General features: G+C 44.6%; 1 long non-coding RNA gene across 1 annotated transcript in view; it reads right to left on the bottom strand.

Annotated features, from left to right (window-relative positions):
• Positions 1 to 9046, bottom strand: part of LOC137562579 (uncharacterized) — a 64020-nt gene extending 54974 nt beyond the window's left edge. Inside the window, exon 1 of the long non-coding RNA XR_011030142.1 lies at positions 8405 to 9046. This is a non-coding gene — a long non-coding RNA (uncharacterized lncRNA). The remainder of the gene's footprint in view (positions 1 to 8404) is intronic.
• Positions 9047 to 14161: the final 5115 nt, after the last annotated feature.

Genomic DNA, 14161 nt, shown 5'->3' with positions numbered 1-14161 from the left:
CAACAGTTCATGGAAAAGAGGCCTAAAACAGGAAAGCTTTGAAGTTGCATGTCACAGCCAGAGAGGATATGATATGACAGGAGTTCTGTGCTGTCACACCTGAGGAAATTGGATTATTCCTGGATCTGGACATTTGAGTGGCCCCAGGCCACAAATCTGGCTATAAAACCTCAGCTAGAGCTCAGATTTAGAGTTGTAGTTCTTTGGAGATAGCAAGACGCTAGGACTATCCTGGTCTGACCAGAACCGCGTTCTCCTCGCAACAACGCTCAGATCTATATGCTGGTAACGTTTATCCCCATTTATTTTTTATGCAAACTGTCTTATTGTGTATTGTTGTGATTTTTACTTTTTGTATATAGTGTCTGCACTGTTCCACTTTTTGGAATATTAAATATTTAATAAGTTTGACTTCTGCTGTACTAAGCCAACGCTCATAGCCTAGAAAGAGACTGCAGTGTAATTTACGTTACAAGTTCAGTGCCTGATTGTGCCTTGCTACTGTACGATTGTGTGTGCGTGTGGCGCGTTCCTGTGTTTGGCCTAAGCGCAAAGCTGACCCAAATACGAAAAGGCGGACTGCGTGCAGATCACTCGACAGCAGAGTGGAAATTGTGGAAGTGTCCATCAGCAGCTAGTGGTGGCAGTGAGAAGTGGGGGCGACAGCCTTATTGTAGCTTGAATAAGGCTGCTTCCCTCTTGATCTGGTCAAACCCGCAGTCGGGAACCAGATCTACAAGCATGCCGTGGGGCTGGTTCCTGACAATCAGATTCAATCAATCAGATTTTACCTCAGCAGGATTTGATTGGTTCATTTTCAAACTGCTTACATTTGCATAATGCTGCATCAACTTGAAATTATTTGAGTCTCATTGACCATGCCTGAAACCAGGAAAAGTACTGTGAGGCCTCCTTTCCACGGACTGTTGATAGGCAGTGAAATGCTCCTCAAATTCTCTCAACTGTTCACTGCTGCCTGGTAACTGCTCACTGCTGCCTGGTAACTGCTTACTTCTGCCTGGTAACTGCTTGCTGAGCACACAGCTCAACAGTTTGTGGAAAGGAGGCCTAAAAGTGGATATCCACTTTTCCTATTCCTGTTTAAATTTATGTGGCTTAGATTTGGGGATGGTCAGCAACGTGCAAGTTGATGTAAAATGTTAGTAATGTATATGCGAGTCTATGCAGCTTGAACATGGACCATTTGGAAAAAGATGTGGTAGGGTTCCACTGGTCTAGTTTCAACCTGCATACATTTGCATTAAAAATTCAGTTCTGTATCCACATGGAATTTTTTGCATCTTGTTGACCATCCCTGCTGGGGATTGGTCCATTTGTAACATGCATAACATGTGCATCAACTAAGAATGATTCTCTCTAGTAGGGAACAGAACATTGTCCATTGTGCCTCCCCCCCACCCCCTCTATTCCCTCTCTTATAATTCACCAATATTTCGGATCATTGTATGATGACCTGTCCTCTTTGCTCTCTCCTCAGTCACCCTGAAGACCATTCTGACCGGAATAAATATAGCAAATATTGTACTAGGTGAGTATTCCAGGTTTACATGATTAAGCCCCTGTAAAGGTGGCCACTAACAATACTTTGTTAAATGATCGGAAATGATAAACTGGGACCACTAAATGGCAAAAATCACCTACCCAATCCTATCAGATTGACGGGATTGATCAGAAAATCTGAATCCGTTTCATTAATCTGATCTGATCGGATAGGTTAGGAATTTTTTTTTCCATTGGTGGTACCAATTGATCATTTCTGATAGTTTGTAGATGATTGTTCGGGAAATTGTATCATTAGCAGCCACCTTAGGCTGCTTTCACAGTGGGACGTTACAGGCGCACGTTAGAGCAGCCTGTAACGCACCCCACAGCACAGCAATGAAAAATCAATGGGCTGTTCAGTGCCCACGTAGCGACATACTACACCTCTGATGGTGTAGTATGCTGAGGGTATGAGACACTCAATGGTATGTGCTGAATACTCACAAGGGTAGGTTGCAAGACCAGCAACCACAGCAGGACAGGCTCTAGACTTCTTGCTGCCTGAAAAAAACTTCTGCGGATGCGCCCTCCCCTCCCATTCCCGATTTGGAATGATCACAAAGCACACAACAATTTACTCTGGGAGCATATGCAGCAACTGAGACATGACAAGCTGCAGCTCACAACAATGGGCTCTATTCACAATCACACATGCGGTAAGAGATTTTTTTTTTTTTTTTTTTTTACCAGTGATAATTTCTGCATTTTTTTTTTTTTTCCCACATTCACTAAAAATGTTCCGCATGCGGGAACAATGCGCAAAAAAAAATTGGGAAACTTGCGTAATTACATAGTATATACGCGGAAACCATGCGTAAAAAAAAAAAAAGTGGCATAAAAAAACTTGTCCAAAAAAAAAGGAAAAAAAAAAAAAAGTCCAGCACTCTTCACACAGCACAATAAGCTGCTTTTCCCCAATGATGACCTCTTCACCTCGCTTGCTCTCTTCCTACTCTGACTGCATGCTGTTAGTGTAAACACAGTGCAAGCTGCCCCTGTAATCTCTGCGCTTGAATCTCTGCACCTGATGCAAGTATTTCACCTTGCTTTATGAGAGAACCGGTTCTGTTTGTGCAGAATACTCACAAGGGTAGATTGCAAGACTGGCATTCCGCAAATGCCGATTTTCGTTACTGCGGCATACCGATGTTAGAAAATCAGAAATACTATGGTATTGGACCATTCAGAGAATTCCGGTTTCTGCTTGACCGCATAAATTCAGAAATACTCAGTAGTATTGGACCAATTTAGAGAATGAGTTAATTTGCTACAAAAATCGGAAAAACGAAAAATTTAGGCCAATTAGACAAAAAAAAAGAATTTTTTTTTTTTTTTTTTTTTGATTGGCCTATAATTACTACGGCAATCCAATTTCCGTTTAAAAAATGTAGCATTCTTTGATTGGTTGAATGCTCCCTAGGACTGTGATTGGCCTAAAAAGTTGTTGTAAATCGGATAACTACGGAAATCTGTTCCAGCGGAAATTTCTGACCATTCCTATCGGTGACCAGTTGGTGGAGCTTAGATCAAATCTAATTGGATATTAATGGAACTGTTGCTTCTGTAGGGTGGTATGTATTAAGTAATAATCAGTCTTATGCTGGATACACACGGTGCGTTCGCGCATTCGATTTTCCCGTCAATTCCCGTCGATTCATTTCCAACATGTCCGATTTTGATTTCGATGGATCGTTAGGTCGATTCGGCATACTTTGCATGCAAATCGACCTAACGATCCATCGAAATCCAAATCGGACATGTTGGAAATAAACGAATCGACGGGAAAATCGAGTGCGCGAACGCACCGTGTATCCAGCATTATACTGCTGTTTTTCCCCCACAGGAGCCCTCTACTTCTATGACTGTCCCGGAGAGCCTCGCATACCCTATTACCTGATCATCTTGGGGGCAGCAAGTCTCCTGTTCCTGTTCCTCACCTGCCTGCCCTGTGGGGACGGCCGGGAGCCTGTACAGACCAGCCTGGCCACTCTGTGCGCACAAGCGGTGATGCTGGTCTGCCTGTTTGCTTTCTTTATAGCAGGTAAATATATAGAGGGAGTGGGGAAGGGCATTGCAGGAGGGGATAGACATTGAAGGTGGGCCTGCCGCAGAGGCCACTAGGGGTGGGTTTCCTGGGAGGGATATGGGGAAGCACAAAAGATAGGTTGTCCAAACTGCTCACAACTGATGATCAATGAGATGCAAATTCTTCTGAAATTATGCAAATGTATGCAGTTTAAAAATGGACCAATAAATTTAAACCCAAGTCTGAAGCCTTTCAAAAAACCGTCTTTTTGTGCTGCAGGCTTCTTCATCAATATAACTGAAGCTGACGCAGCAGAATGAGGGCTTTATACCCCCCGAATCCCAGGGCAAAATTCCAAGACTTTTCCAGGTTGTGGATTTTGCTGCCCGGGGGAGGCAGAGCTTTGGGCTGTAGCTCTGCCTCCAGTACAGTCATTCTGCGCTGATCACCGCCTCTCCCTCACCCGGGAATCAGCGCAGATTGGCATGAGTAGAGGTAGAGCTACTGCGCAAAGCTCTGCCTCTACCTGGAAGGAGCCCCAAATCTCCCCCCGGGGATTTCGGGGTGATTAAGACCTCGTTCTGCTGCGTCCCTGTGGCGAATCAGCTTGGGTTATAATAATGAAGAAGCCTGCAGCATAAAACCAGGTATTTTAAAGAGAAACTCCGACCAAGAATTGAACTTTATCCCAATCAGTAGTTGATACATGAGAAATCTTTTACATGAGAAATTCATTGCTTTTCACAAACAGACCATCGGGGGCGCTGTATGGCTCATATTGTGGTGAGACCCCTCCGACAAAGAAATTCTGAGTATGTACTCTTGGCAGTTTGCTGTCTGTGAACCTTGCTGCATTGTGGGAAATGGCTGTTTACAGCTGTTTCCAACTGCCAAAACAGCTAGCAGCTACATCACCTGCCAGCAGTAAAAATGTCACCATGTAATGTCAGAATGTAAATCAGGGATTTAAAAGATTTTACAATGGGCAAAAACTGACTAAATCATTTATACATAATTATTGTAAAAATGAAGCACTTTTTTATTACATTATTTTCACTGGAGTTTCTCTTTAAAAGGCTTCAGACTCTTTAAAGTGGAATGAAACCCATCATTTCTTCTTTGCTCTAAAAGATTTACAGCATATTATACTACCACCATTTTTTTTTTTACTAGAACAGCATTCAACTAGTTAAACACAGGACTTACAAGCTCCCTGCAGGGAAAGCTGGACGCATCATTACTGGAGATAACATTATCTTGTGTTTACTTAATTGTATCAAGTGAGCAATGTAAACATTCTCTGGCAATTCAGACTCTCCAGGACACAGACAGATACTCAGAAAGCATTTCTGGGCACATTACAATATGAATACACCAATCATGAATAAAATGCAATGTCCGCTCTCAGAGCAAATAAATTGTACTTTGGGAACTTGTAATTTCTAAGTGAATAATAATACTTATTCACAAGAGCAAATATAACTGTATGGGATATAAAAAATAGGAAAACACGTTTTTATTTAATATATCAGTTTTATACCACTTTAAATTGACTGGTCAATTTTCAAGCTGCATATACTTGCATAAAAATTTGCATCAACTCGTAAGAATTTGCATATCTTTGATATCACTCATCATGGTTAACACCAGGGAGTCAACCAGTCAGCACCTGAGCCCAGAGAAGGTGCAGACAAATGTAGTAAATGACCAAGTCTCGACCTAGATTTAAAGGTTATAAAAGCGGTTTTTTGTTTTTTTTTACATGTGCACTTGACAAAGGCCTGTGTGCTGAAATGTTGTATGTACCTATGCTGTGATACAATAAAGAAATGAGCTTTATAGCCTTTAACCAGGTCATTTTCCACTTTAGATGCAAAAAAGACACAACAGTGAAACTGGGTGGGGAGAGATATGGAGTGGGGAAAGAAAGCAGATGCTGCAGAGGTGCTGGTTGAACACATTTTAAAATCAGGTGGCCGATTTGGGGGGGGGGGGGGGAGAGTTGGGGGTTGAACTTAGGTGGGAATGGTGATGGGGCTGCAGAGTTGAGGGGTGAATGAATTTGGTCCATGGTTGGAATTAGTGGGGTTGCTGCAGCGTTTGGGATTGTACTAGGCAGACCCATGGTGGGAGTGCTGCAGAGCTGAGGGTTAAACTTAGCTGGCCAATGGTGTGGATAGTGGAAGGGGAGGTTGCTGCCACAGAGTAAAGATTGGATTCAGGTGGCTTATGGTGTTGATAGTGGAAAGGGGGGGGGGGAGGGGATTTTGCAGAGTAGGGGTTTGATGCAGGTGGCCCATGGTGTTAGTGGGGCAGCCGCAGAGTAGGGGTTGGATTCAGGGTGCCCACAGTGAGGGTGCTGCAGAGTTGGGAGTTGAACTCTGGTGGTCCCAGAGGGTGATACAGAACAAGTTGCAACAGAATGGGGTGGGGGGTGTTATAACTCTTGTACCACAGGTAGAGGAGGGTGAGCAAGCACAGAGGGGTGGAAGTAAAGCTACAATGGCCATGGGGGAGGGGGCATGTAAGCAGTCACATGACAGCTTTCACCATTTCCTCTCTTTTGCAGGCAATGTCTGGATCTATACCCTGAGTCAGCAGAGATGGAATTCTGAAACCGATCCCAAGAGATGTAACCGCATCCTCTTTCTGTACGCCTTCTGGACGACCTCCTTGTACCACATGTGCTTTGCCTTATTTCTTGTCACTTACATCATCTTACTGCTCATACTCTGTCTCCTGAAGAAGGCTCTCCTCTGAGCGCCCCCTAGTGGCACACGCACAGCCCTGCACCCGACACATGTTCAGCCTATTCTGCACGTCACATGCGTAAAACTGCAAATGCTCCTGTAGATGAACTGACTACAAAGGAAATGAATGGGGTGTTCTACTTTGAGATGCACCTCTGTGCAGCAAATGGAATAATTACAAGTCAGCGGCTGCCTCACCTTTTACCCTAAGGATGTCACACAATGCATGTAATTTGTAGCTTAAATGATACAGCTGTGTATTCCCGGTGTGATTAAAAGTCTTAACACACAAGTACTTTGCCTTTTACTCTACAGCATAGTGGTGGCAGCAGTAGAGTATTGTACAGTGTCAGCCATCAGTAAAAACAAGAAGTTTAGAATCCAGGTGATACCATTTATTGGCTAACTTAAAGGACAACTGTATCGAGAGGGATATGGAGGATGCCATATTTATTGCCTTATACCAGGACTAATATATACTAGGAAGGAATATACTAATACCAGTTGCCTGGCTAGCCTGCTGATCCTCTGCCTCTAATACTTTCAGCCACAGACCCTGAACAAGCATGCAGCAGATCAGGTGTTTCTGACAACATTGTCAAATCTGACAAGATTGGCTGCATGCTTTGTTTATGGTGTGATTCAGACACTACTTCAGCTAAATAGACCAGTAGGACTGCCAGGAAACTGGTATTGTTTAAAAGGAAATAAATATGGCAACCCCACATCTTGTTACAGTTGTCCTTTAAAAATATGAGTAAGTTTTCGGCTATTCTGCCTTAATCAGGCTTTAATCCTGTATGCGGACAAGTTGTTAGAAGAGACAGCTATATACATGCAACATGTAAAGATGATACATGGGTTATTTTGGAAACATAAATGCATGTTATTACAATGCCTTAACTAAAACACAACATCCAAATAGGGTCTTGAGAGGATGTTAGCTGATTTATGACAAACAAATAAGACCCTTTGTTTATTCACTCCTCACATAACTGAGACTCTGCCTGGCACAGACGCATCGTAAATTCCTACTTCAAGAGCTAGCTGCAAGCAGGTGAGCCGATTGGTGGCTTCAGAAAAGTCGCAAACACACCCTTTGGATGCTTCCTGAGGTTGGTGAGTTTTGGTGGTGTTACACCCAAAGCCACTCTGGAAGTGAGACAGGCAAAAAGGACTCAGGAGATTTGAGCACGCCACGCACTGCCATAGGCTGGTATATGAACTACGACTATAGCGGTGCTCAGAATAGTAATTGCTGCCGGGACTGTTGCAGGAGACGGGTGAGTCATTTATTGGCTTTATCCTGCACCCAAATTTTCCGTGCCTTAAAGGGACTCAGAGCTGAACATGAAAAAGATTTTATACATACCTGGAGCTTCCTCCATCCCCATACGCGCTGATCGATCTCACGCCGCCGTCCTCCGCTGCCCGCATGAGAACCGGCTCCCCGCTCTGCCGTCAGTTGGAGCCAGTCTGAGCGTAAGGGAAGTGCGCTGTTTGCGTATCTCTGCAGCAGTGTATGGAGAGATACGTAGAGGGCGCACTTCTCCTGCGTAGCCTGGCTCTGATGACGGGAGCCGGTTCTCGTAGTTGCGGGCAGTGGAGGATGGCGGCGTGGGATTTATCAGCGCGTATGGGGCTGGAGGAAGCCCCAGGTATGTATAACAGCTTTTTCATTTTCTAGGTCTACGTTCATCTCTGGTTCCCTTTAATTACATGGACGCCTCTTAACTGCACAATGCCAGATTCACTTACACGGTTTTATGTATATAGACAGCAAGTAGATGTCATGATTTAAAATTTCAAATACAGCTTTGTGTATAAGGCCCCGTTCACACTTGCGGTTGTTTGCCAAACGGACCGGATGACCTGACCGGATCCGGATCGGAACCGTACGGTTCTGATCCGGATCGGATCCGGTCAGGTTGCATCAGGTGTTCATCAGGATGCGATCCGGATCCGTTTGGCAAAAGTAACGTAAAAAACAAAAAAAATGTTGGGGTCTGGGAGGTCAGCAGAAGGGGGACCTGTGGAATCAGGCCCTCTGCTGTTTAGCACTCACCTCCACCTGCGACATGCTGCCAACATCTCCGGATCCAGCTGTGCTGCTCCACTCCAAAATGCTTGCCCACGTGTCCCCATCCAATATCGCCGCAACAATCCGCATAGGAAGTGGGGTAGAACATCCGGATTTCTCAGCCAGTGTGTTGTGCGCTCTCCGGTTCCCATTGGTTTGTATTGGCCGGATGGTGCAGTCCGGCTCCGCCCTGGATACGGCTGCCGGAGGAGCCGGATCAAAAAATAGCGCATGTTGGAACGGAGGCCGGAGTCCGGATCCGGCCCGGATCCGGTCTGGCAGAACGGACGCATGTGAACGGACGCATAGGCTTTCATTGCTATGCCGTGCGTCCGTTCCGTCCGTTCTGCAAGCGGTGCGGCTCCGGCACGGCGATTCCGGACGGCCACCGCTAATGTGAACCGGGCCTAAACTGGAATGGTACAAATAGCAAAACTGCTACTGTTATCCTCACAAGTTTGCTTCAGGCGAAATAACGTTGTGTAAAAAAATAATACCTTTTAATGGCTAACTAATAGAGTTAAATGCTGCAAGCTTTCTGGGATCTAGTCCCCTTCTTCAGGCATATTTCCAGATGTTAGCTGAAGTAAAACACTGATGCAGATAAATGGTAAACACGAAGATGACAGTTGTGCTGGTTACTGTTTATCTGTTAGGTGTCAGGTGATCAGCAGGCTGGAGCCAGTGAGTTAGTGCAACCATACATGAAATCCAGCAGGGTTCTGAAGATCATGAAGCCAAATCAATCATGTTACATAAGGTGTCATGAATCCTGTTCCACAATTTAAACCTTCTGTTAATGTCTTGAACATTTTCATAAATTTGTACTCGGAAATTTTTCTTGATTGATCATTTTTGAAGTTACTGTCACAGGAGCCCTAGTGGCTGACCGCCCTTAGCCTTCTAAACGGGGCCATCGCACAGATCGTGCGAACTCTGGTCGCAGTCAATGCGCAGGAACCGTTAAGAATTAGCCGCAGACAACTCAGAAGGGAGCCTGTGAGACACGGGTAATTACAACGTCACCTACTGGTTCAGAGTAAACTGCCACCACCGCGGTTACCATGGGACCGTGGAGCCCATTAACTGACTAATCCTGCGAATAAAACGGTTAAACACACGATATTCTGTCTAGCCAACAACAAACAAACAGTAGCGTATCTTCAGAGACCCGGGATCAGTTCTGTGTGTGCTGATAAGCAGGGTAGCAGACAGTGAATGACTTGGAGGAAGTCTTTTATTCACAGCAATATAAATAATTAATATATACAGACAATTATTAAAATCAACAATTATTAAAACAGTAATAGCCAGTATAAAAAATAAAAGAAGGGAGAAAAATACTTAGTTCCTGGAAAGATGTCCTTTTTGTGGGAAAACAGAGTTCTGGGTTTTCAATTTGAGTTCAGACCAGGTGGATGCCAGCATATCCTCAAGCTGGCATCTGATGAATTCAAGATGTTTCAGTGTGGAGGACCCTGAGTTTGGGTCCTCAGCCATTCTTATGCCCCTGCTTCAGTAGGAGGGAGTGAGGGCGGGGAGCCATACACCCCCTTAGAAGATGAGATGAGCCCTCCCCTTATCCTGGGGCTAGAAATCATATCTACCCATATATGGGCTCTATCTCACAGAACCGTACAGGTCAGGGCAGATTTATTAACATTTTCAGGTCTGTCTTGATTTACCCAGCGCCCTGATACCAGACATGAGGGGTGGGACCCCTGTGGTATCATCAGGCACTTTCAAACTGCCTAACTGGCAGTCCTTAACTCAGAATGTTCTGAAACTTCCTCAGAACCAGCACCGGGGCTCATGCTACACTTCCCCCACGTTTGGCGAAGCTGCCATCTCAGGAACCCCAGAAATATGACAGATCTGGGAAGTTATGGATTTGCTATGAGACTCAGGTTATTCCCAGGCAAAGGCTCTTTGAAGTTTGGAGCAGCCAGCGAGGTGTCGCCTCCCCTGCTGGGAATGAGCCAGTGGGTCTGGCTTTTAGCCCAACTAGATTGCTTCTGCCATGGTGCTTGTCACCTTATACCTGATGGATGGGCCATCAGCACAGCTTGAAGCCAGGGACTCTCTGGGGCAGATTAGGCTCAGGCTCATTAGCATATCAAAAGAGCCACCAGCCTTTAGGATGGTGCTCTCTTTGCTACGAAAAGGACTTCAGCTGTCCCTACACACTCAACCCAGATTGTACCGATTTGAAGCGCAATCGATGCAGGGAATCGAGTGCGATTGCTTTTTCTTCACGGGCGGTTCCAGGACGCGCCTGCGGCCCCGCAACCGTCCGTGACAGTTACCCTTAAGAATAAGTACTTTGAGATCTTGCATGCTGTGTCCTGGTTCACAGAAGTGTTGGCCCACTGGTGTGTCCATTTTACCTTCATTGATTTTAAAGCGGTGATGGTTCATTCTTGTGCGCAGTTTTTGACCTGTTTCTCCTATATAGATTCCTTTTGAGGGGCATTGCATGCAGCGTATCCTGTATACAACATTGGATGATTCACAGGAAAATTGGTCTTGTATTTGATGATATTTCTGTGAGTTTGGTATTTGTATTTGGCTTATGCACAATATATAAGGGCAAGTCTCACATCTTGTGTTATTGCAGGGTAATGTGCCTGGAGTATCTGGTGTAGATAATTGTCATCTTCGTGTGTACCATTTAACTGCATCAGTGTTTTAATTCAGCTAACATCTGGAAATATAACTGAAGAAGGGGACTAAATCCCAGAAAGCTTGCATCATTTAACTCTATTAGATTGCCATTAAAAGGTATTTTTTACAAAACGTTGGTTTTTTTTTCTACCTATATAATTTGTTTGACTAACATGGTACAGAAACGTTTGTACTATCTTTAGGCGAAAGAAAGTCTAAAACCAGCCCTGTCTTGGATGCTTTTGCAGTCTGTTTCTGTGCTCTTCTTCATGCACCCACACGGCCACACCTGAGCAGTAGCAGAGCCTCTTGTGGACAAGCAGCTCCAGCTTATGGTGCAGGCTGTGGATAAATATTGACAAGCTCTTGTGGGATATGTTTCTGGGGTCCCACATTCAGCAATGGCAATGCCCAGGACTTGGGAAGCCTCTGCACGATACAGAAACTTGTTTTTTTTTTTTTTTTTGGTGAGAAATACCCTTATGCTAGGAACACATAGTGCAATTTCCCACCGACAGGCGGGAATCGGATGATTATTTCCGACATCTCTGGCTCCTGATCGACAAAGTGATTGATTTTGTACACTTACAATTGGAAAATCGATTGCTTTATTGATCGGGTGCACTTTGGACATGTACACCCAATGCAACTTCCCATCCAATCACCCGTCGATCAGGCAGGAAATTGCATTGTGTGTACCCAGCATTAGAGCGGAGACTGCACTGATGACAGCTCCTGACAAACGTTGTTGGATAAGATCACGTAACATGTAAGACATCGCCTTCTTCTTCCTTCCCGCTCTGTCTTAAGCTTTGTACTCACCGCCCGACGGCTTCCACCATGTCTCCTTGATGATGAATGTCTTCAGCGCCGCCTCTTCCTGTCGGCGGGTTAAAGCGCAAGGTCACGTGACGTACAGGGCAGCGCGAGACTTTGAGATTGCGGTACTTTGCATGGTGTTGTCAGGAATCTCAAAGATCTAATCCGCCGTGAGGATCCGTCTTCATCGGCGTGACGTTTGTGATCATGCACCTGTACCCACCTTGTGATGTTGTTTGAAAATCGCTGGTTGTCTGGAAAATCGCCAGGTGAGTATGCAGCTTTTAGGCCCTTTTCCACAGGCGGCTGAACTGTGCACCCAGGCCTAGTGCACACCAAAAACCGCTAGAAGATCTGCAAAACGCTAGCGGTTTTTGAAGCGTTTTCTTATTATGAAGTGTTTTGTGTAGCAGATTACAGATATTGTTACAGTAAAGCTGTTACTGAACAGCTACTGTAACAAACGCCTGGAAAACTGCTCTGATCTGGTGTTTTATCAAGCGTTTTGCACTTTTCCTATTCTTAACATTGTAGGCAGAAATGCCAAAAAAATCCAAAAAATGCCTCAGCCCGGGAGTATGCGTTTCTGCAAAATGCCTACCGCTCTGGTGTGCACCAGCCCATTGAAATACATTACCCAAGCGTTTCCACATCCGCAAGCAGTTCTAAAAACACTTCACAAACCGCTCGGTGTGCACTAGGCCTCAGTGAGCAGTTACCAGGACGTAGGCTGCCCTTTAAAATGCAGGTGGAGAAAATTGACAATTACTTGTCACAGTGGAAAACAATGAGAGTAGGAAACTGATGATAGAAAGGACCTGTGTGGTTTGGGTTATAAAATCACATCTTTTGCAGAACATTTCTAGGGGTGGGGTGAATGGAGGTGTGGTGAATCTTACAGGTGTCCCTCTTTCTCAACTCAAAAAGTTGGGTAGTATGCAAATTGGTGATCAACAGGTTGTCTTAGGAGAAAATGTATATGCAATTTTATGCAGGTTGAACACGGATTAATCAAAGACACGGTGGAACTGTAGTGTAAATACATAATGAATATATTTTTTTTTTTTTTTACAATATGCATTAGTGTTTGCACATTGTAAAATCTTTCCTCTCCTTGATTTACATTTTGAAATGTATCACTGGTGCTGACCTCTGTAGTTCTGCCAGGCTATTTAGGGGGAACGTTTATTTCTAAGAATTCTACGCACAGAGGGAGATACTGCTTGCTTGGCAGTTAGAAAAAGTTATTTCCTGCAATGCAACAAGGTTTCCAGACAGGAATTTGTCAGGACCATGGTCATGACTGACATGTGTCCTACCTGATCATGCACCTCCATTACTGTGCACCCATGCTATGCATTTGAGTGAACCTAATCTCCATGCTCCCATCCAGTGACTAACTAAGCATTACCTTGTACTCATACTCAGTGCTGCTCAGCAAGATTTTGGATATCCGGGTTACCCAGATAAACCGAACTTTCTCAGCTATCCGACCGGATTCGGATTCTGGATACCCGGGCCCAAATCCAGATAGCTATCTGTAGATAGTAGGCAGGCAATCCAGATATCCGCAGAAATCTGACTATTGAGATACTGTAACTAAGGAGATGACGTCCCTGACGTAATTGAGCCAATCAGAGGGCTCCCAGCAGAAGCCCTAGCAACCAATCACAGAAGGGAACCCTGGCCAGCCCCACCTGACCTCATTGAGCCAATCAGAGGGCTCCCAGCCTAAACCCTGGCACCCAATCACAGAAAGGAACCCTGGCCAGGCCCCCCTGTATAATAAGGAGTGCTGCCATGATGTGAAATCTCATCCTTGCTTGTGAATGCTCGCTGAGAGACATGCTCTAGTGCTGCTGGCCTAGCAAGTGCTGTATACAGTGATGAATCTAAAGCTGTTCAGTGATTAACCCCTTCACTATTGTTATATTGTTAAAGCGGAATATAACCCTGCATTTCAACTTTGCTCTAAAACATTATTTACAGCATATTGTATGCAAAAAGCATTTTTTTTTACTACACCAGCATTGGAAGGGTTAAACACAGAGGTTTAAAGTTCCGTGGAGAGAAATGCAGAAGTTCAGATTGTTACATTCTATTTAGTTATATGTATCTATTGAGAAATGTTACACACTCTTTGGCTGTCCTCTAGCTCCTTCTGTCAGAGAGATGAGTCACATTCAACACTTAGATACATTTTGTTTACATAAATGTATCTATGTCAGCTTCCGATGCGTCTGCAGAAATCTCCAGGAA

Source organism: Hyperolius riggenbachi, chromosome 3, assembly GCF_040937935.1.
Source record: "Hyperolius riggenbachi isolate aHypRig1 chromosome 3, aHypRig1.pri, whole genome shotgun sequence".
In the NCBI taxonomy this organism is placed as follows: Eukaryota; Metazoa; Chordata; class Amphibia; order Anura; family Hyperoliidae; genus Hyperolius; species Hyperolius riggenbachi.
The sequence above is the reverse complement of the archived record's forward strand: the minus strand, read 5'-3'. Positions and strand labels throughout refer to the sequence as shown.